The 23,876-nt window shown below is 33.2% G+C and overlaps 1 protein-coding gene across 1 annotated transcript in view; it reads right to left on the bottom strand.

The window, feature by feature from the left end:
• LOC145242873 (uncharacterized) overlaps positions 1 to 23,876 on the bottom strand; it is a 137,513-nt gene that overhangs the window by 73,818 nt on the left and 39,819 nt on the right. The window lies entirely within an intron of this gene.

The raw sequence follows: 23,876 nt of genomic DNA, 5'->3' as shown, positions 1-23,876 counted from the left end.
TGATCTTGGACATTACTTAAAAATATAGAAATTTATTTTCTTTTTTTTTTGGGGGGGGGCTCGTTTTAAAACTATATCTACCTCAGTATTTTCTTTAATTTTCGGACATTCTTTGTTCAAAATTATTGGTAAATATGAAGAATTAATCCACCCTCGAAAATTCCTTTAATTTACGTTAAGTTATTATAGAAAAGTGATCCAGTGATCGATCCAGTCCACCACTCCACCACCACCACTTTTTTAGAACTAACATTTTTTCGTATCTTGGAAACTACTCGTTTGCCGTAATTTTAAACGTTATTTTCGTTTTCAGCGACCCCGAAAACCTATAAGAATGGTAATTTTAAAGGCATTTTTTAGAGTGGAGTAATTCTTCATATTTACCAAATTATTTACTAAGTAATGTCGAGTGCGACATTACTTGTTATTTCTTTTTAACTAAATAAACTCTTTAAAATAAGTTTAAACACCAAAAACTTACAAAGCTAGGTAGAAAACGAAAACTGAAAAATCAATTTACTTTTTTAAAAACAGTAAACAAGTAAAAAATACTTTAAAAATATTATGAGATGTGCATTACTGCATTATATACAAATTTATTTTCTTTTGGAGGGGGGCGCTGTTTTAAAACTATATCTACCGCTTTAATTTTCTATTTTTTAGCAATTATTGAGACTCCTAAGACGTGATCCTCTTATGTCGGACATTTTTTGTTCATAAGTAACACTCGACATTACTTTTTTTTTTTTAACTAAATAAACTCTTTAAAATAAGTTGAAACACCAAAAGCTAGGTAGAAAACGAAAACTTAGAAAAATTAATTTAATTTTTTTTAAACCACAGTAAACAAGTAAAAATATATTTTTTTTAATATTATGGGATGTGTATTCTCTTTTAAAGACAATATCTTCAAGAACGGTCATAAAATGTGTTTTCAATCGATATGTATTCAATAAGGGACCAGTTTTCCTACCTAGCAAAAGGGTACGAGTTTTCCGGAGAAAAGTTTTCCTAAATTTAGTAGACATTCCGAACGTGTAAACATACCCGTATTTAATAAATCTAGCAAAAATCAACTAATCGTCAGATTTTCGTGAAATTTTCGATACTTATCCATTTTAGAATGAAATTAAATATAAAATGCAGTTTTCGTAAAATATACGAGGAGAAATACTTTTTAGTGCCTATTTATTTTTTTCGAAATACGAACAAAATATATTTAAATCTATTGAAATTTCTATTTATTATGAAACATAAGAGTTCAAATAAGTAAAAAATATTCCATTTTTTTAAAATTTAAATACACATATTGAACAAAAATTTACCTTGAAGTTGCAATTAAACAATTGATATAAACTTATTATTGTTTTTTTTTTAAATAGCGTTTTTTTTTTTCGAATTAATATATTACTATAATCAGTTGAATTGCCAAGAAAAAGAAACTTCGTAAACATTAATTAATTTTAAAAGATTAAAACGATTAAAATTTCATTATTTCAAAATGTTCCATTACAACATAGATTTTTAATTAATTGTGTTTAATTTTTTTTTTTAATATTAAGTTTTAATATAAACATGGCTCTCGTCAGCAATTTTATCGCCAGATTAAAAACAATTTGAAAATATTATTGCACAAATATTAAGCATTTTGTAGGCTCCCCCTCATATTTTGTTTGTCTCTTTTTACCGAACAAAATATGGAACCCCGTAGGTAACCAAAAGAACATTCAGTAAAACTATATTTCATATTTAATATACAAATGTTTATAATATTATTAATCATTAAACTGTGTAAATCTTAAAACCTAACAAAATTATAACAAAGATTAATTATTAATTGCAGTTTGAAGAAGATAAAGGTTTTAAAAAATCATTAAGTCGCTTCTGCTTTTTCATAGTTTGTATAGTACACACAAATCTGACGTCACGGAAACATGCGGTCCAATCTTCACAATCGTTTGGCAGTCCCTAAATAACATTCAACAAATTGTACTTCTTCTTATATATATATATATATATATATATATATATATATATATATATATATATAAATCCCAAACGTCTGTGTGTATGTATGTATGTTTGTTTGTAACGCTAAAACTTTTGAAAGACGGAACCAAACTTGACAAATTTGGTATCATATCGAAGCCCCATCACCCGGATGACAAATATCGAAATTTCACGTCAAACGGACCACTAGAAGTTGGTCAACTGATCAGTTATCTTCGAGGGGGGGCCCCCAAAAAACCTGTCATTATCAATATATATAAAAGACAAATGTTTGTTTGTAACGCTAAAACTTGAGATGAAAGATTCCTCTCCCCTAAGAATAAAACATATGTTCAATATCTACTTTTGTTTTTTCATTGTTTATACGGTCCCGAGCAACGCCGGGTAGCCCTGCTAGTTTTATATATAAAACAAACGAAAGATTTTTTTTTTAATTAATTTTTAAACGAAGAGAGTCAATTTGGTATACCTTTTTGGTATTTTTTTTTTTTTTTTTTTTTTACATAAGTTCAACTCACCATCCGACTTTTATAGATTTTCGAGTATGCTTACAACAAATAAACACCATAACCTCCCCATGTTAAGAACGGCTTTCGGAAGAGACACTTTCCAACCTTGTCAGCATACTCGAAAACCTACAAAAGTTGACATGTCGAATGTGAACGATGAGTTGGACATAATGTAAAAATTTACCGAATTTAAAACGGAACGAAATTTAAATTTCCGTTCTATTTTTACAACAACCGTAAAACAGCATTCTCTGCAAGTTTTACCAAAAACGAAAATGTAATAATGTAAGGATCTTAGTAAAAAAAAAAAAAAAAACTCGTTTACTGTTTCAGAAACCGAGATTTCATTCTGTATGGTCGTCTTTTGACCGATATCGAATTTATAACCAAGTTAATTGGGCCGCCATGAGGACTACAAACACCATCTTTTTATTTTCAAGCAGAAGTTGAACATTGGCGAACCTGAACGAGAATCATCACCCCCCCCCTACAATTTTAACCGGTATTCTACAGTTGGTATATTTTTACGACCTGTCTCAGCGTAGTATAAACACCCTAAACCGACCCATGTTAAGAACAGCTGTTAATAAACACCCCCAACCTTGAAAACTATACTACTCATATTATAAAAATTTGGGGGAGGGATGATTCTCGTTCAGGTCCGCCTAATTTCGCATCAATTTTTTATTTATTTATTTATTTGTAATAAAAATGTGAAGTTTTGTGGTTCCCTTAGTGATAATCAATTTACAGGGCGGTAGTGCTTTGTAAAGAGTAGCCTAAGATGTCGGAAAATTTCTGTTTCTATGTCTATCCTTGTGGTCATGTCACTAGTAAGGGTGCTGGAGGTAAACGTTTCATCTGGGCTGACATTACCCACCTGATAATCAGGGACCCAGACCTTGGATTAACCACTAAGGAGGCTGTCCTATCAGCAGATGCAAAGTACCGGGACTGCTGTATTGCCATTTGGTGAATGGATTCTGGACCATACAGTAGTTTATGGTAGAGCCTCTCAATGCCATACTAGTGGGTAATTTTTACGGCTTTACCTTATCATGTGCTACAAAACAAAACAAAAAAAATATTTCTTGTCCTTTCTCTATTATTTTCCCTCTCTGTCCTGCTCCAACCAAGTCTACCGGCCTGCTCCACAAACCCCAAAACCTCAACAATCATGACAAATTTCAAAAAAAGGAACACGAATAAACCTAGAACTCCATCCTCCAACGTAGACCCCTACTACCAGGTCTCCTTCTCCAACATCAGGGGTCTACGTTCCAACCTTCCAGAGGTTGAAATACAATTACAGGAGACGAAACCAGACATATTCTTTCTAAGTGAAACTGGCATAGGGCCAACCACTTCTTTAGACGAATTCATAATTAACGGATACTCTAACTTAACATCTAAATCTGACCCCCAAGATCGCCATGGGCATGGAATATGTGCCTACATTAAAGATGGCTTTCCATGTGGTAGGGATATCTCCAGAGAACACCCTAATTTACCTTATATGTGCTTCCGGGTTGCACTAGCTTACACCACTGCATTTATATTTGCCCTCTATCGCCCCCACAACAGTGGGGTTACTATCTTTAAGAGCATATCTGAGAAAATTGACCACATCCTGTCTGCTCATCCTTCGGCTAACATTCACATTTGCGGTGACTTCATTGTCCATAATGTGGAATGGCTGACCCACTCGAATAAAACTGATGACGAAGGGGAGGTTTTGTCATGGTTTTCCCATTGCCTATGACCTCATTCAGATTGTTCATGAACCCGCCCATGTGCAATATGCAAGCCTTCTAGACGTTTTCCTCACAACTTCCCCTGAGCTGTGTTCATGTTCCGTTCTATCTCATCTGGGATCCTCTGACCACTCTGTTGTAGCAGTTATGATAAAAATGAGATGTAATAAGTCTTCAGACGTACCTCTATGGCTGACTGGGATAGTTTCCGTACATTTATATCTGACCTACTTCTGCACTCCATGTTTAAAAAGGATGTGTCCTCTATAGTATCAGACCTGACCGAATGGTTAATTGTAGGCATAGACCGATTCATACCATCCAAAAAATTCCAACAAAAGCCTAACAGCCAGTCATGGTTCTCCCCTGAATGTGCTGCTGCTATCGTGCACAGAAATCACTTTTTCCATAGCTACCAACGTACTAGATATACTGAGACTAAAGCTGCTTTCAGGACTGCCAGCAACCACTGTAAAAGAGTAATAAAAAATGCAAGAGAGCTATATGCTCAGTCTGTTAAATCCAAAGTAGCTGTGCACTGGCTTGGTTCCCACCAGTTCTGGCAAATAGCAAACAGGATCTTGAACAGAAGCGTGCGTTCTATCCCAACTATCATCAATGGACCTGAGGTCATCTCGCCAGCATCAGACAAGGCCAGACTATTTGCCAAGAACTTTGCAGCTAATTCTACACTATGCGACAATGGCAATCAACTCCCTGTATTTCATCCTATAACAGACAACATGCTATGCAACATACAAATATCTGTGTGTGAGGTCACCAAGCTAATCAAGAACCTTGATTCCAGTAAAGCAACTGGCCCTGACGGCATTCCAGTTATAGTGTTGAAAAAGCTCCAAACAGAACTTGCCCCCATACTTACAAAACTGTTTAAGCGTTGACTTAAGAAGTGCTTTCCAACACCCTGGAAAACCTCATCAGTATGCCCTGTATTTAAGAATTCAGGTGAAGTCATCTTTCTCTCAGTACAGACCAATAAGTCTCCTGTGTGTCATGAGTAAGTTATTGGAATCCATATTAAATAAAGAAGTAGTCAATCACCTCAGCAGAAATAACCTTCTTAGTGACACGCAATATGGTTTCTGATCTGTTAGATCTACAGCAGATGTGCTAACGGTTATATCACATAGGATTAGTGAATCTCTTGACAAAGGTTTCCTTTCCAGGGCAATTGCTCTTGACATATCAAAGGCCTTCGATAAGGTATGGCATAAGGGCCTACTTCACAAGATTTCCAGCTACGGTATTACTGGAAATGTTTTCTCAATCATTAAATCATTTCTCTCTAATAGGTTCATAATAGTGGTTGATGAGCAGAAATCAGAGGCCCACAGTATTAATGCTGGAGTCCCTCAGGGGTCCATTCTGGGCCCAACTCTCTTCCTGATCTCCCAAAACGCATACTTAAATCATTCATTGACATCTATGCTGATGACACGACCATCTATAGCAACACATCAAAGGCCGTAAATGACAAAGTTCTCTCTAATTCTCTCTCCTCTGATCTTGAGTGCGTATTACAGTGGGGGAAGAGGTGGTTGGTTACTTTTAATGCATCCAAAACCAAGCTTCTATCTTTACATCATCAACGCTCTGATCCCCATCTAGCATCAACTGAAATGGATGGCTCTCGTCTTGGGGAGGCTCCACGTCTTTGTTTTATCGTTATTTCCATGGCAAGTGCTCCAATCTCTCGTCCCCCCTCGCCAATCTTTCACAAGAAACACCCGTCTGGCTGAAACTGTCAATAATTTTCCCCACTTTTAATCTGTGCCTAAATCCAAACGTAGATTCCAGGAGCAGAGCTTCTTTCTCATAGTGGAACTCTCTTCCGTTCGCCTGTTTCCCACCTGACTACAACTTGGATGTCTTCAAATTCAACATAAACAAATTCCTGACAAACCGCTCCCTTAAGTAAGACACTCTATCAAAACTCCCAATACTAATGATTACTACGATAGTATCTCATTGATTACTGTACACGCAATAATCCTTTTCCCTGAGTGGCCTCCGGGCCTTGATAAGTGATGACCCCCATGTAAAAAAAAAAAAAAACGAAAAAAACTATAAATGAGCCCGAACATAAACATTGGACGCACGTTTTTCGAAACAAAATGTTTAATTTTTCGACTCATTTCTCCATCAATGCTTATTTGTATTTATTTTCTTATGCACAACAATTTAATTTCATTTTGTATTTGTGATTTTCACCGTCGTGGTCGTCGTCATCATTATCTCAAACGGTGCGACTTTTTTTTTAACCAAAAGTTATAAAAGAGTCAGTGCTTGCTTAATATGACAAGAAATAAACCATAACACAATTTTAAATTAATAAAAATTTAAATCACATTAGTTTCTTACGTAATAATAAAAATTATTAAAAGTGATTTGAACATATCAAAAGATTGAATGATTTTCAAAGTGAAGTTACTTTTTTTTCCACCGCGAGAAATGTGACACTAGGGTCGGAAAGTGGGATCGAAAAGTCAGCATCCCAGAGGAGAAGCATTCGGATCCTGCAAAAGATGGCTGGATAAACCCATTGGCATTCCCTTAAACAAGTACCTCAGGCGATTTAGAAACGTCTTGTCAAAGAAAGAAAACAAAGTCTGCACAGGATCGGCATTACACCACAATCAACAAGGTCATTACAAGTATGGTTTAGTTTGTTTTACAATAGACGTAGAAAAAAAGTTGTCAAAAAACAAATATATAACAAATAAATGTTATCAAAGTTAAGATGAGTTATTATTCTACCTAGCTGAATAAGCTATTACGTTTATTTGGTTCCGAAAACAAGTAGTGTTGAGCGTTACATGAGAACAAGAAAAAAAATGTCCGCAACTGACTCTTATATGTCACGGTAAATTAAGTTTAGTCCTTAATTTTTCAAATACAATCAAAAAGTATTCGGAAACCTACAAGAAATTATGATAACTCGGCTTTCAAAACTAGACCCCCCCCCTATCTTTATTTGTTTATTTTTGCCCATACCTAATTTATTGGATGTGTTTCTACTAGTATTTTGTTTGATTTTTGAGCAATTCAAAGACGTAATAGTCACATCACGGCGATTTTTCCTGTTCTCTTCTAACGCTCAACACTACTTGTTTTTCAAACAGAATAAACGTTTTAAAGTAAGTAAAAACGGTAAATATGAAGAATCTTTCTACCCTAGAAAAATCCTTTAAAATTACCACTTTTCTAAGTTTTCGGGGGCACTGAAAACGAAAATAACGTTTAAAATCATGGCAAACGAGTAGTTTCCAAGATGTGAAGAAATGCTAGTTTTAAAAAAGTGGGGGATCACTTTTCTATAATAATTTAACGTAAAATGAGAACCCACATTATGACCACCTTTTATGAGGGGGGGGGGGGGCTCTTTCCACCCTCGGAAAATCCTTTAAAATTACCCCTAATATTAAAAATTCCAGGAAACAAGTAGTTTCCAAGATATGAAGAAATGCGCCCATTTTATGGCCATCTTTTTTTGGGGGGGAGGGGGGGCTGCCGGTTTATGTCTTTCGTTCTTTTTTGGAGGTGGGTGTATAGTTTTCAACAGGCGCTTCGCTTCTGCAGTTTAGTTAACCGTTTTTTCCGTAAATAATGCGCCGACATTAATCGAGCAGAAGAACCGTTTAATATTTCACAGAAATTCTGTTTACATTTAGTGGGGGGGGGGGGCACATCAACCCCCCCCCCACTAAATGTAAACAGAATTTCTGTGAAATATTAAACGGTTCTTCTGCTCAGTTAATGCCAGCGCGTTACTTATGTTAAAACGGTTAATTAAACTGCAGAAGCAAAGCACCTGCTGAAAACTATACAAGTTCTATAATTGAATACCCCCTCCAAAATAAAAAGAACAGAAAATATAAACCGGCACCACAACCCCCCCCCCCAAAAAAGTGACCATAAAGTTGGTGCATTTCTTCATATCTTGGAAACTACTTGTTTCCTGAAATTTTAAACGTTAGTGGTAATTTTAAAGGATTTTCCGAGGGTGGAAAGAAAGTCTCCCCACCGCTCAAAAAAAGGTGCCTATAAAGTGGGTGTTTATTTTACGTTAAATTATTACAGAAAAGTGATCTCCACTTTTTTAAAACTAGCATTTCTTCATATCTTGGAAAGTACTCGTTTGCCGTGTTTTCGTTTTCAACGCCCCCGAATACCTTCTAATGGTGTAATTTTAAAGGATTTTTCGAGTTTGGAAAGATTCTTCATATTTTCCGTAAAAAAACTGAAAACTTATTCAACTAGGTAGAAGAGTCGGCAGTCTTCTTGCACTAAGCCCGGCAAACTCGAAAGTAAGTTCGACAACTCTAGAAGGGTCATATTATTTGCACCGTCAAATCACGATATTATGAATTATTACAGTTTTAAAATAAAAAATATTTAATTAATATTTAATAAAAAATAATTAAAAAATTATTTAAATATTTTTATTTTCTTTTATTATGCACAGAAATGTTTCCCAGTTTGTTTTTTTTTAAATATTTTAATATTTTTTAAATTTAATTTGAGGGTAAAACCGTCAAATCACGATATTACGAATTATTAAAGTTTTATTACGATATTACGAATTTTTTCGAATATTTTTTAAATATTTAGAAAAAAAATTTGGGTTTGTTTTACTGTACACATAGATTCGAAAAAGTTGTCAAAAACAAATATATAACAAATAAATGTTATCAAAGGCAAGATAAGTTACTTTTCTACATAACTGGATATGTTTTCAGTGTTTTTATTTAATATAACATGTTTATTCAGCTTGAAAAACATACTGTGTTTACCGATGTATTGGAAAATTTAAAATGGCACCCGACTCTCTCTTTAACACGGTAAGTTTGGGAAAAGGTGCTATAAATATAAAACTAGACAAAATACTGTTAGAAACTCGCTCAATATATGTTACCGTGACATAGGTTGACATATATTCGGTGGTTTTTACTAGTATTTTATCTAGTTTATTATTTATAACACCTTTTCCCAAACTTACCGTGTTAAAGAGAAAGTCGGGCGCCATTTTGAATTTTCCAATATATCGGTAAACACTGTATGTTTTTCGAGCTGAATAAACATGTTACATTGAATAAAAACACGAAAAATATATCCAGTTTGGAAGAAAAGTAACTTATCTTGCCTTTGGTAACATTTATTTGTTATATATTTGTTTTTTGACAACTTTTTCGAATCTATGTGTACAGTAATACAAACCGAAAAATTTAATGTTATTTCAAGTTTTACACGACAAAGTTTCAGTTTGTTTTTTATTATATTTTGTTCTGTTAAGACAATAATACACTTTCTAAAAATTGTTTATTTTTCTGTGAAATAAATAGTTATAAATATATCTTTTAAAAAATGTATATTTTGTTCGTTTACTTTAATCAAGTGGTTACTTACAATTCGTTCACTATAATTTTCTTAACAAAATAACACATGATTTGACGGTATAAATACTGATCTGACTCTTTTTCGAGTTGTCGAACTTACGTTCTACTTTGCCGGGCTTAACTGCAAAACTGCCGAAGAGTCACCTTATAAACACGTTTTGCGGGTGGTATGTTAAAAATAAGGCATTCACAATTGTTATCTTAAACATTATTACATATGAGGAGTCATTTCGAGTAACAAATTTATTTTCCCCACATAAACTAGAGAAATGCACGATTAAAATGTGTAATTCGTGTAAGAATCAAGATGGCCGCCACTTGCAATTTCGTAAGCATGAAGCAGCCTTGATCTTGCGATCAAAAACTAAGGTCGAGTGAAACGGAATTAAATGCAAGAAATAAAAAAAATAAAACAAATAATTTAAACAACTTTTCAGCAATTTTTATTTTAAATTATTCGTTTTGGAGAACGTTTAGGAAATTGCCCCCACCTCTAAATTCCACAGTTTATACCTTTTTTCTTAAATCTCATCGATTACAAACTTAACTTTCAGATACAAAAAAATTAAATTGAAAAATATATTTTTATAACTTTTATGGTCAGGGATCAGTTTTCAATTATAACGTTCTACTAGAACACTCAATTTGTGACCATCTCTCTCATGTAACCGAACCGATGAATATGCCAGTCTAAAGACGGGAACTTTCTTAACTCTCCCTGACCCTCCACCCTCCTCTCTTCTCTATTTAATCTATTTGAAAGAATCCCAACTATAAACAAAACCCTTTTTTAAGAATTTAGTAAAAAAAAAAATTGGGCGCTTCTACACTATCAGAACGAAATTTCAGAAATCGTAAAACTGAATTTCGCATAAAAACAATGGTATCTACATATTCCTTGTATTTTTAAGATGCTTATACCAAAAAAATTATGAAATTCGATACGGTAGAAAATTATTTATTAAAGAAAATAAAAAAATAGAATTTGAAGAAAACGATCAAACTTGCTTATGTAAGGCACAGAAAAGTTTAAAAGGGAGGTAATTTTCCGTTTCGCCTTATTTTATAAAAACAAGATGGCTGCAATTTTTACCTGCTAACGCGATAAAACTTTTTTTTTTTAATAATTCAGTTATATTCAGGTAATTTCGACCGCATAATTTGGAAGCTAACATTGTAATTTATTAGAATTGATTAAAAAAAAAATCAGTAGAAACCACTGTTTTTAATCTAAAAACTCCATTTATCGATTACAAAATTTCGTCTTGATAGTGGAGAAGCGCCAAAAAAGTGAAACGGTTACTCCAAGATTGGATCTTTGAAATGTTCAGCTTTCAAACTTGACAAGGTCTGTCGGAGATGCTGTAAATGCAAAAGCCGAGTATGCGGAAAACGCTATTTAAAATTTCGATATATTTTTATCTCATATACAGGAGAAGAATTTAGGAAGACTCGTCCATGGAAAACTTGCTCACGGAAGACTCGTCCACAGAAAACTCATCCATGGAAAACTCGTCCAAGGAAGATGCATCCATTTTTGCTAGATAGGAAAACTGATCCATTATTGAATACATATCGATTGAAAACATATTATGACCGTTATTAAAGGAGATATTGTTTTTAAAAGAGAATACACACTCCATAATATTTTTTTTTTTTAAATATATTTTTACAACTGTTGTTTTAAAAAAATAAAATTGATTTTCCTAACTGTTCGCTTTTTTACCTAGCTTTGTAAGTTTTTAGTGGTTCAATTTATTCTAAAGCGTTTATTTAGCTAAAAAAAGAAAAGTAGTTTTGAGTGTTACCTTAGAACAAAAAAAATGTCCGACATGAGAGGATCACATCTTGGGAATCTCGAAAACTCGCTTAATATATGTTACTATGACATAGACTGACATATATTCGGTGGGTTTTTAACAGTATATTGCATATTTTTTTATTTTTAACTCCTTTTCCCAAGCTTATCATGTCAAAGACAGAGTCGCCCGCCATTTTAAATTTTCCAATACATCGGTAAACACTGTATGTTTTTTGAGCTGAATAAGCATGTTACATTGAATAAAAACATTAAAAACATATCCAGTTAGGTAGAAAAGTAACTCATCTTGCCTTTGATAACATTTATTTATTATATATTTGTTTTTTGACAACTTTTTCGACTCTATGTGTACAGTAATACAAACCCCTCTTGCAAGAACGGTCATAAAATGTCTTTTCAATCAATATTTATTCAATAATGGACGAGTTTTCCGGGCACCACAGAACAAATATCCCATGTAAAGTTGTTTTTTTTTTCTTTCGTTGAATTCTTTAAATTATTTGGCTTTCGTTAATAAATTATTTATTGTCTTTGGTAACAATTATTAATTGTGAATTTAAAAAAAAAAAATACTTGTCTGCCTCAAATAAATGTCATATTGGCAATTTCTATTTTACTGTCGGAAAAATGTGACTACAATTATTTAAAATAACGTATTTAAACCAAGTTAATCTTCTATCTATCTATATATATAAAAGCGGCTCTACATTGCAAGTAAAACAGTCGTATTTGCGAGTGATTTTTCAAAGTGGCGACTAGAAATAATGAAACGCTTATCTTTTGGCAATTGTATTTCTTTCACTGATAATCTTCCAAAGCTCACTACTGAGTGAAAAATATCTTTTCAACATTTTTTTTTTTCATAAAAGGAACAAAGTTAAATTATTTAAACAATAAAAGTTTAATAGAACAATATACTCAAATATTTATACCTTCAAGTATCAACATAAAATTTGTTGTATATTTAAAATTACCTTTATTAAAAAAAATTAAAAAACACAAAACTCTTTATGGTGCACATACTCGTCACAGAATGAAGATGTCATATTCTAAAAATCATGTGGGTTTGGCTAGTAACTTTTCTATTTGGCTAGTAAACGAAAATATTTAGTTGTCAAAGGTCAACTAAAGATAAATGTGTCCATAGAGCCCTGTGTATGTATGTATGTATGTATGTATGTATGTTCGCTTTTTGTGTATGTCTGTAAAAGGCTTTTTTCCCAGAAGCAGTCGGTCGGCTCACAACTTAAAATTTTTTTATATCACATGTAAATAATAATATCTACGAGTTAACAACAGAGGTCGCCTGTATTTAATTTGCTCGAATTTGAAAAGATAAATATTCAACATTTTTCGCTCGCCGCTTGTGGATTAGGCTTTTTTGTATAATAAAAGCGGCACTAATTCTGGCGGTATTTTTCCGGTCGCGATTTCCACATTGATCAAAGCTGATTGCTTTCGGACATTTGTCCGAAAGCAATCAGCTTTGATCAATGTGGAAATTTTCCTTATATCAGACAATTGCTATTCAATTTGGGCAATCTTCTTATTATGGGGAGCTGGTCTCCCCCTCTCAATATCTTGGAAAATAAAAATAAGAGTGTTCCCGCAGTAACTAAAATACTGTCCCGCAGTCAAAGTTGACCTCATTAAGTCATTAAAACGTGCACCTGCCAAATCTAAGTAATTAAATAAATTCAAACGCGTTTCCGTTAGTATGTCGTGGTGGCCCAATTGTTAATGTCGCACATTTTTTTTCACGTTTGAATTTCCCACTTTGCCTCAAGGGTTCGGGTTCGATCCTCATACTCACCTACCAAAACTTTTTTTTTTATTTTAGACCCCCCCCCTCCCCCACGGAGTTTTGATTTACCCAAAACCACACACACCTCCAAACACCCAGGCAACGCCGGATACCCTCCGCTAGTCTATATATATATAAAAGCGAAAATGTGTGTATGCATGTATGTTTGTATGTGTGTTTGTATGTCTCGCAAAAACTTTCGACACGGGTCACGGATTTTCGCCAGATAGGTGTCATTTTAAAGTTCCAACCTTCGCCCGACAAATATAAAAAAATTGGACAAAAATATTAATTCCTTCACCCTAAAATCATCAGTTTTGTACAGGGAGGGGTGCCGAAAAAATTGTTCCTTCATTGTCTCTGCTCCTGCTACTACAACAATGACGTCATGTTTGACCTAGAAAACGTTCGCGTTAGTTTCAACCACCTGCAAGTGTTTTTAAAGGTTTAGTTTTATCCGTTATTAAGTGTATGTCTCTTTGGCGTAGGGGTAACGTGTCGGGCATTTTTTTCGCCTTAGCCTCGATGTTTCGCGTTCGAGTCTGTCTTTCTACCTAAACTTTTTTTCCTCTTTTACACTCTTTCTTTTTTTCCTTTTTTTTTACGTTTCGTTTGCTTTGTATTGGTTTTTCCAATTTTTCTTAACATTGTGTTTTTTTTATAATGTTAAAACAGGGTCACCTTCTCCTACATACACACCCTCAAACACCTGGGCAAGGCCAGGTGCCCCTGCTAGTCTATATATATATAAAAGCGAAAATGTGTGTATGTATGTGTATTCGCTTTTTGTGTATGTCTACAAAAGGCTTTTTTCGCCATCATTCTCGGTTGGCTCGCTCCTTCTTAAAACTTTTTATATGCTGTCTAAATAATAATATCTACGACTAAGGAACTCTGGTTGCAGCTATCTTTAATTTACCCGACTTTTACAAGCTATTTTCAAGATATTTTTGATCGCTGCATAGCGGGGAAAACAGAAATTGGCTTCCAGCGCAAAACTACGTCAAACATCACTCGACTTAACGTTCTCGCACTTGTTAATTTCGCTTTATAAACGTCAACTTAACACATTTATCAATTCATCTATTCCCATGGTTGAGATGGTTAGGTCGCAGGTTTTTTTTCCATTTCCTTTCCACCTCCGCGTCAAATGTTCGGAGTTCAAGCCTACCTTTCTACTAAAACTTTTTTTTTCTTCTACACCTCCAAACACCCGGCCAACATTTTTTTTTTTTTTAAACAGGGTTGTTTTGATCTACCCCCCCTAACACACACACACACACCTCCAAGCACCCGGGCAACAAAAAAAACTTGGAAAATTAAGGCATAAGTTTTTGAGGATGTTGAAAACGAAAATAACGTTTAAAATTCCAGCAAACGAGTAGTTTCCAAGATATGAAGAATTTTACGTAAATTGAGCACCCACATGTTGACGCTCCTCCAACAAAAATTTGGCAAATATGTATTTCAGCGGCGTAAATTCAAGTTTTACACTAGTGGTGGCCATAAAGTGAGTGATCATTATACGTTAAATTATTATAGAAAAGTGACACCCCACTTTCTTTAAACTAACATTTCTTCATATCTTGGAAATTACTCGTTTGCTGTAATTTTAAATGTTATTTTTGTTTTCAACATCCTCAAAAACTTACAAATATCTTAATTTTCCAAGTTTTTTTTCCTATAGTGTGGAAAATCGATTGTCTGCCCCTTTCTGGTCTTATATTCCCAAAATTGCCAATAGGTGTCGCTAGCAGTGTATCATTCAAAAACAAGATGGCGTGAAGTTTTACTTCGATAAAATGTCTCATAATATTTGATTTTCTTAAATAAAAAAAAAACTACTAGATCGATTTACGTGATTTTTGGAATATGACATTTTCATGCAGTGACAAGTACGTACATTATAAAGATTTTGTTTCAGATTTTTATAGTAAGAAAGATTACTTGTGGACCATTTATAGACTTGCACCTTAAACTATAACCGAAGTAGGAAATAAATAACAAAAAAAATTACAAAATTGTTTTATTAAAATTATGTTTTCTTACGCAAACTTTTCAATAAATGTCTTTACTATTATATTTTCATACATTGGTTTTTAAACGGCGCTCACCCAGATTAAATAATTATGAATATGTCATTTTCATTTTCTGTTTTTAATAAAAGCGCGCGCATATGGCCGACACACACGCGTTGGCCATATGCGCGCTTGCGCGTACAAAATGGCCACCCGTGATAACATAGAATTACACAGTTTAATATTTGGCAAACTACTTGTTTTTCGTCTAATTTTAATTTTTCGCCAATACTACACTGTGACAAGGCAGTTTGGTACGCGAGTGCACATTTAACAGCCTTCGTTTATGCTCGCGTGTAGCGTAAATGAAGGCTGGGCTGTGAAATGGAAAATAGTCCCACAGTTAAGGGGTTAATACCATATCGTCATTATACCAACGCAAACGGTTACCATATTCTTTTAAAGCACACCGAAAACTACAAGAAAAAAAAATTTGGGTTTGTATTACTGTACACATAGATTCGAAAAAAGTTGTCAAAAAACAAATATATAACAAATAAATGTTATCAAAGGCAAGATAAGTTACTTTCTACCTAACTGGATGTTTTTAGTGTTTTTATTCAATCTAACATGTTTAGTCAGCTCGAAAAACATAGTGTTTACCGATGTATTGGAAAATTTAAAATGGCGCCCGACTCTCTCTTTGACCCGGTAAGTTTGGGAAAAGGAGTTAAAAAAAGAATTATGCAAAATACTGTTAAAAACCCACAGAATATATGTCAGCCTATGTCACAGTAACATATATTTTTAGATATATAGAGTTTTTAACCGTATTTTGTCTAGTTTTTGTTTTATTAATAACTACTTTTCCCAAACTTTCCGTATCAAAGAGAGAGTCGGCCGCCATTTTAAATTTTCCAATACATCGGTAAACATTGTATGTTTTTCGAGCTGACTAAACATGTTAGTAACTTATCTTGCCTTTGATAACATTTATTTGTTATATATTTGTTTTTTGACAACTTTTTTCGAATCTATGTGTACAGTAATTATAGGCACCGCCAAAACTGGGGGGGGGGGGCAGGTCAGTACTTTTTGACGGACCGTCTTTTTAAAAATCTACCAAAAATCAGGTAATTATCCGATCAATACGAAATTTTCAGCGATTATTAGGAGAAGAATGACCTTTATAACAGTGTACTTATTTTTCATAAACGATATTTATATATATATATTTTTTTGCTTACAAAACGCCCCCTTGTTTTGAAGTGGGAACAAATATGCTTAAAATAATCATCTGAAACTGAACAAAACATATTTTGTTGTTGTAAGGGACAAAATTATAGATTAAAAAAAAAAAAAAAAAAAACTTGTTTGCATACCTTATTTTGACGTCTGAATATCAGAACTTCGATTGTGTTTAATTATCCCGCTTTTGAGTTTTGAAGTGTGAAATTCGGTGAATATGTTAAGTAAAATAATTAATTTAAGTTAAGCAAAACAAAAAAAAAATTTTTTTAATATTTATACGAAAAAAGACATTTTAAAATCTTTGATAAATAAATTAACAATTTTTTTTTAGCGAGCCGAATAATGCATGACCATTATTAAACAGGGCATGCTTTGAATAATCGATACAAAAAAAAAATTCGATAAATATTGTGCCCTTTGTGTTAAAAATAGCATCATTTTTTTTCGATCCCCTTTGAAAACGTTTGCCGCCTTTCGACTACGGTGGACCAAACGCGCTGAAATAATTTTTTTTTATTCTGCTTTAAATTGCCCCCCCCCCCCATTTTGGGGAGCCTGGCCCCCACACACATACACATTAAAAACCAAACTCATACATATGGTCACCCATCTGGTACTGGCCAGCCTCAGTTTAATAATACATTGAAATTTTCGTCACTGAAAAATAAGTTTTTTTGGCCTGTTTGGTCTTCCATAGTTTTCTCCTTATCAAACGCAAACGTAAACAGAGTCGATCTAGACTCTACATCGACGCGAAATATCTGGTTACCTATATAAATAAGTGGAATTATTTGAAATTCAGGTACTTATATTATAATATTTGTGCATATTCTCTTAGAAAATCTTCCTAAATCTTAGTTAGACAATAAATAAATAAATTATTTCAAAAACCTTTTTTTTTTTTTAAATATTTAAGTACGTTTTTTGTGCAAGACAAAAAATGTCAATTGTTAACTTTTTGGGAAAATTTAACATTTAAAATTTAATTAAAAATAGTAGAAAAAGTTTTACATTATTCTGTTTTCTATATGATAAAATTCAGGGTTTTATCTTTCTGGAAAAAAAAAAGTTACTCAGAAATAATGGATTTTAATAAATGTAATTTAGTTTTAAAAAACAACAACTTGATTTTGCGGCCATTTTTGGCGGTGCCTACAATACAAACCCCAAATTTTTATAAAACCATTGTATGTTTTTCGAGCTGACTAAACATGTTACATTAAATAAAAAAAACTAAAAACATATCCATTTAGGTAGAAAAGTAACTTATCTTGCCTTTGATAACATTTATTTGTTATATATTTGTTTTTTGACAACTTTTTTGAATCTATATGTACAGTAATACAAACCCCACTCAAAAAAAAATGCCCCCTCTCTCAGGTGGCCAGAAAGTGGGTGCTCATTTTAAGTTAAATTTACATGGAAAAGTGATCACCCACTTTCGAAATTTCTTATCATGAAAACTATTTTTTTTTTTTTTTGCAACGGAAACGGTTTGCAGATTCGTTTTTAGCACACTGAAATCTACAAAAAACATATTTTGTTATATACAAACGTGAGACGGGCCTTAATGTAAAATTTTACCGAAACTTTTAGACACAGGGGGACATAACTCAGAATGCAAATGGCGTCCAACTTGTGTAGCCTATAGTGACTTTATTTACTAATAACAAAATAGCAGTCGTTCTACTCGATAAATATTCGTAATTTTTGGATTTTCGACATAGCAATTAAGTAATATTGTTTTGCTTAAAATAACATTAAAAAAAAACGTTACGTCTTCTCTCTCTCAACAAGCACCTTATTTTCAAGTTAAATTCAATAGTTACAATATTTTTGTTTATTAAATTGCTAGGTGAAAGTATATAATACGGTGTAAAACCGGATAAAAGAGATTTCCTCCTTTCTTCTGGGTAGGGGGGGGGTACAGATCCCTTATATTTGGATCATTTGTATATCCGGATTATACTGTACATTAACACAGGTTCTAATTTGGGACCAGAGGAAATCTCTCTTATATCCGTTTTTCTTATATTCGGGTATCTTATATCCGGGTTACACTATAGTTACAAAACACCCTCCTCTCTTTATGTTAAGAATGGCTTTCTAAATAATAACGTTATTATTACAGTGCGGTAACATAGATGCACAATGGACCAATATCTTCAATATAATTTATTATACGCATTTTAAATTTGGTAAATATCGCATTGAAACAAAGTTTGTTTACATTACACAAAAATGGTTACTTTGCTCAGATCCGACATTTATGGAACAAACGGCTTCTAAATTATATTAAATATATTTAACAAAATTAAGTCACGAACTAGTAAATAAACCAAATTAAAAATTTTTGACTCATTTCCCAATGGTATACCTCTTTTTAAAAGAATGTTGGCAATTGGTGTTTGTTTATTTTTTAAGAAAATGATTTCATTAATAATCTAATTAACGAACGATGCGCCGTGGCAATAATTTAATTTAACTGCAAAAATCCTATTTTGAGAAATAATAATAATTTAGTAAAACAAATGGGTCCTTTTCTAGAATTAAACCTGTTTTCAAAACAAAAATACAGAACAATCTTGAAAATAAAAACTTCATGACGCTGACGCTCATGTACCCATTACGGAACAAAGATTTCGCATTCCAAAAATCACAAATTGATCAAGTTGTTTTATTTTTTTTAACTAAGAAAATCAAATTTTATGATGAAAGGAGATGTTATGTTTTGATCCGCCGTATTTTATATATGAGGGTGAGGCAACTTAATTTGAACTATTGAGATCAAAATCAGTCTTGTAATGGCTACGATTTACTATTAAAATCGCCAGCATCGTAAAAAAAAATGATTTTCTATATTAAAAAACTACTTGATCAATTTACGTGATTTTTGGAATATGACATATTTATCCCGTAACAGGTACGTAACGTACACCATGAAGATTTTTCTTCAATTTAGCTTTTTATAGGTTTAATTCTAAATAAGCACCAATTTGGTTTAGAAAAAAAAAAATAAATAAAGGAAAAAAAAAAAGAACGGGAGAGGGGGGGATATCAGAAAACTGAAAGTAAAAAACACTCCCGGGCATCACCGTGTCAATAAATTCGACTAATATAATTCAATAATCAAGGGACGTAACTCTTGTTCGACTCGTATTACAGGTTGTTTAATGGTTAAATGATATAATTTGGAAACAGGCGGGGTAAGAGGGGGAGGTATGACACATTTTTATACGAAATGCTCAGAGACTTAAAAAAAAAAAATAACCCTTTGCAGCTTAAACAGGAAGCAATGAATACTACAATAGCAACAGCGAATAAATTATATATTAAAACGAGTATAAAAATATACTGAAATGAAAAAAATATTAACAAGTGCCGAAGTGATTGCGTACTCACAAGCAAAAGTACCTTCCAAGCCCCATTGTTAAACCGGCAGTAAATACGGAAATTCGCGGAAGAACCGAGATTAGATCGTTAACTTTCGGAAAAAAAAAAATTTTCCGTGCATTTTTTTTATTTACTTTCGTGATCTATAAAATTAATACAAAATACGCTTAATTTTTAGTTTTTTATATATGCAGATTTTCAATGGAGACGAATGAAATCGAAAAAAAAATTTTTTTTTTTAATATTCTGTCCCCGTTGTGTTGCCATAGACAACAAAATGGCAGCGAAGGAGTGACCGAAATTCTGAACAAGAAACTTCGTTTTAATATTAACTATTTTAGGATTTGTTTATTAAGTTTTCGTTTAGCAATTAACATTTTAGATGTAAAAAAAATACAAGTGTTATATCCGAAATGAAAATACAGCAGATTTAAAACATCAAATTCTAAACGGAATCCAAGCCCAACTAAAATGAATAACGGTTGGCGTTTCGTTTATTTTATTAACTACGGAAGCCCATAGGGAGACAAAATTGATTTTGTTTATTTTATTGTCATTGTTCATGTCATGAAATTATTATTTTTTTTTTTTCAATTTAAGATCACAAATTAACTGTTTTGCCGTTAAACTTCAATGTAAAGAATAAATTTTGTTTTTGAAATTTTAAAGGCTTTAAAATCACTTTCGAATTTCAAACAGTTATGCAATTATGCACGCCTGCAAATTATTAATAGTGAATTGATATGGTTGACTTGCTTTCTATATCGTGACCGTTCGGAATTTGAAAATTATTTTGAAGCTTTAAAAAAAAAAAAGAAGCTTCAAAACCATTAGTCAATTAGAAGGTAAAACGTCAAGTTACTCGTTTGTTGCGTTTCTAAATAAAGGGAAAAACATTAATTTTACTCAAGCGCCTCAGTCATATCAAAGAACCTAATTTTGCTCGGAATTATTTTGGGTGGGAGAAGAGAGTTTAGTGATCACTGGACCCGTTAAATAAGCGCACTGTTCGATTCGGGAGGTGGGAGGCATAGGATTTGACTGCAATTAGCGTGGAAGCAAGGGGGATCTCTCTCTCTCTCTCTCTCTCTCTCTCTCTCTCTCTCTCTCTCTCTGCTGGACGGCGCAAAATAAGTATATTCTTGCACTATTGTGACCACCTCTTGTGTATATGTGTATTATTCCCGCGCCAACGTAACTTTTAATTATTTATTTATTTATTTCTTTTTTTTTTTACTATTAATCGAAAAGTTATTGATATCAAAAATGCAACAGCACAAAATAAAACGGGCTATCTTGAAAATTACTGTTTCTACTCCACTTCCGTTTTGCCCCTCTCGCATGTTAAGAATTTTATTTTTAGTAGCGTTATTATTTAGAAAAGCGCTCAACATGATGAGGATAAGAGGAGATTCCTTTACTAATTTTCTACTTTCACCTAACAATTTAGTAAACAAATGATACCATAAAAAATCAATTAAAAACGAAGGAGCAACAGGAAGTTAAGTGGAGACAGTAATCGTAAAGATAACAATAAAACGAAATACAAAAACGATGAATTTAAATCCACCAACATACATTTCGTTTTTTGTTTTTTTTAATTATTATTGGCTTAAAATAAATAAAATTTAATTTGAAATTGGATTGGAATTTGGAAGTTTTTAAACTGTCGAATAGAAAATAATTTAAGCTAACTTTAAAATTCTTCATATAATTTAAAAGATTAAAAGCTTTGGAAGCTTTCTGCATCCAAGCATTTTATAAATAGAAATTTGCGCTTCTTCGTTATAATAGCGAAATTCAAAAATCGAAATATTGAATTTCACTTAAACCAATAGGATCTACTAAATTGTTGTGTCGAATTTAGTAACCTATCCAAAAATTATTGAAAATAAACGATAGAAAATTAATTATTAATGAAAATAGTTTTCGAAATCAATTTTCAGAATTTAGTTTTCTTAATGCAAGCAGGCATCATGCGGTGCCAGGAGGCAGGGTGGGGTTCGGCCCTTTTTTTTTCTTTTTTTTCCCCTTTTTTTTCTTTTTGCCTTTGTTAAGCAGAATGCCTACACTTCTGGACCTGGCGGCATCATCATCATCATCATCATCACCAGCATAATCATCCCTTTCCAACAATTACCTCCGCTTGCCCAGTCAGGAGCAGGTGGGTGGGTGGGGGGAAAGGGCTTTTGCCTGTTTTCCTCAGCTTTCTGGTTTTACCGGTCTGTGAAGATCATGTTGATCGTAACTCTGTCAATGAAAAAGTTTTTGACGTTAAATATTATGTTTTGTATTTTTCTCCTTTAGGGGAAAAAGTTCATTTAAAGGCAATAAGGCCTTATCACCTAATAAACTATTAGTGTCAAACGATTAACGGAAGAACCGTTTGGTTTTGAGATATTTCTCTGTAAGAAACAGAAATCTAATTTACCAGCAAGTAGGAGAAGAAGAGATCTGCTCGTGTGTTCTCCATGAAAGGAAGTAAGGAAAGAGACCGTTTAGAAGATTATTCTACAGAAAATTCCCTTCTCATCAGGACATTTTTATTTTAAAGAAAAAAGAAAGCAAAGACATTAGAACCAGAAGGTTCTAGAAGATTGTGAGAGTGCCTCTCAAAAGGATTGAAAAAAAAAGGAAAAAACATTTTTAAAGACTAATAGTTATAGCTTTATAAGAATTTCAGTTTAATTAATAATGACTGTGTGCCTCAATGATCCATCCTGGGCCCAACTGTCTTCTTGATCTTCATCAATTATCTCTCAGATCACATTTTTAAGATCTGTCATTGACATTTATGCAGACGACATAAACCATCTATGGCAGCACTTCAGAGAGCATTAATGATCAAATTCTTTCTGATTCTTTCGCTTTTAATCTGGAGCATGTAGTGTAATGGGGTAAAAAGTAGCTATTTACTTTTAAATTACATCTAAAACTAAGCTTCTCTGTGGTCACCACAAGTGCTAGAATTCTCACTTTGCCCTAGTTAAAAATGAATGGATCTCTCCTTGAGGACGCACCTTGCTTTGATAAGCTTCTAAGACTGACCTTCACTCCAGAGCTGAAATGGAAGATTTCCATCATATTTGGGCAAAATCACTGAATCATGTTATGACTTTATTGCCAGAAAACAAAATTTTGTGTGACCATAAAAAAATGTTTGTCTTTTGTTAAATATTATTACATGAGGAATATTTTTGAGTTAAAATCTATTGAGAAATACACATTTTGTATTGGGAAATACACACTTTTAATATGTACACATTAGGTAATAAATAACACGTTTTCTAGACTTACGTGTTGCTGATGTAAAAAGCGAAACGTAGAGATCCAAAAATGAGCCAGAAAATGAAACAATTACTTTCTGCATTATTCTAGAAAATGGTACCTCATTTCGGTTTCCATTTTATATCATTGTGTTTTCCTTTTTACATCAACAAGATGTAACCCCCAAAACGTGGTATTCATTACTCAATGTATATGTATATATATATATATATATATATATGTGGCATCCGTCAGTCGAAACGACTATGGATCAGCGCCGTATTAAGATGTTGCCTGTATGCATCCTTTTGTGTGACTGTAGAGACCAATTCTTGATTTGCATAGTCTGCCATAGCCTTGACATACGAAGGTTGTTATGCAATTTGCCACTTCGTCCGGCTGTTCCGCCTGTACACTCGCTCTTCTCCTAGCTCTCTTTGCAGCGTTTTCAACATGGAGGGTCTTCTCGCTGATGATAATCCCCTGGTGTATCATTTTCCTCCAGGCAGTTATGTCAGCTGCAGAGGCTTCCCATGTATTCCTGTCCAACGAGAAAGCCTTCATGTCACGCTTGCAGACATCCCTGTAGCGAAAATGGGGTCGCCCCCTCTTTCTTGAGCCTGAGGCAAGC

Source organism: Euprymna scolopes, chromosome 21, assembly GCF_053919585.1.
Source record: "Euprymna scolopes isolate OS-2025 chromosome 21, ASM5391958v1, whole genome shotgun sequence".
NCBI classification, from domain to species: Eukaryota; Metazoa; Mollusca; class Cephalopoda; order Sepiida; family Sepiolidae; genus Euprymna; species Euprymna scolopes.
Note: the sequence above shows the minus strand (reverse complement) of the source record. Positions and strands in the feature narration are given on the sequence as shown.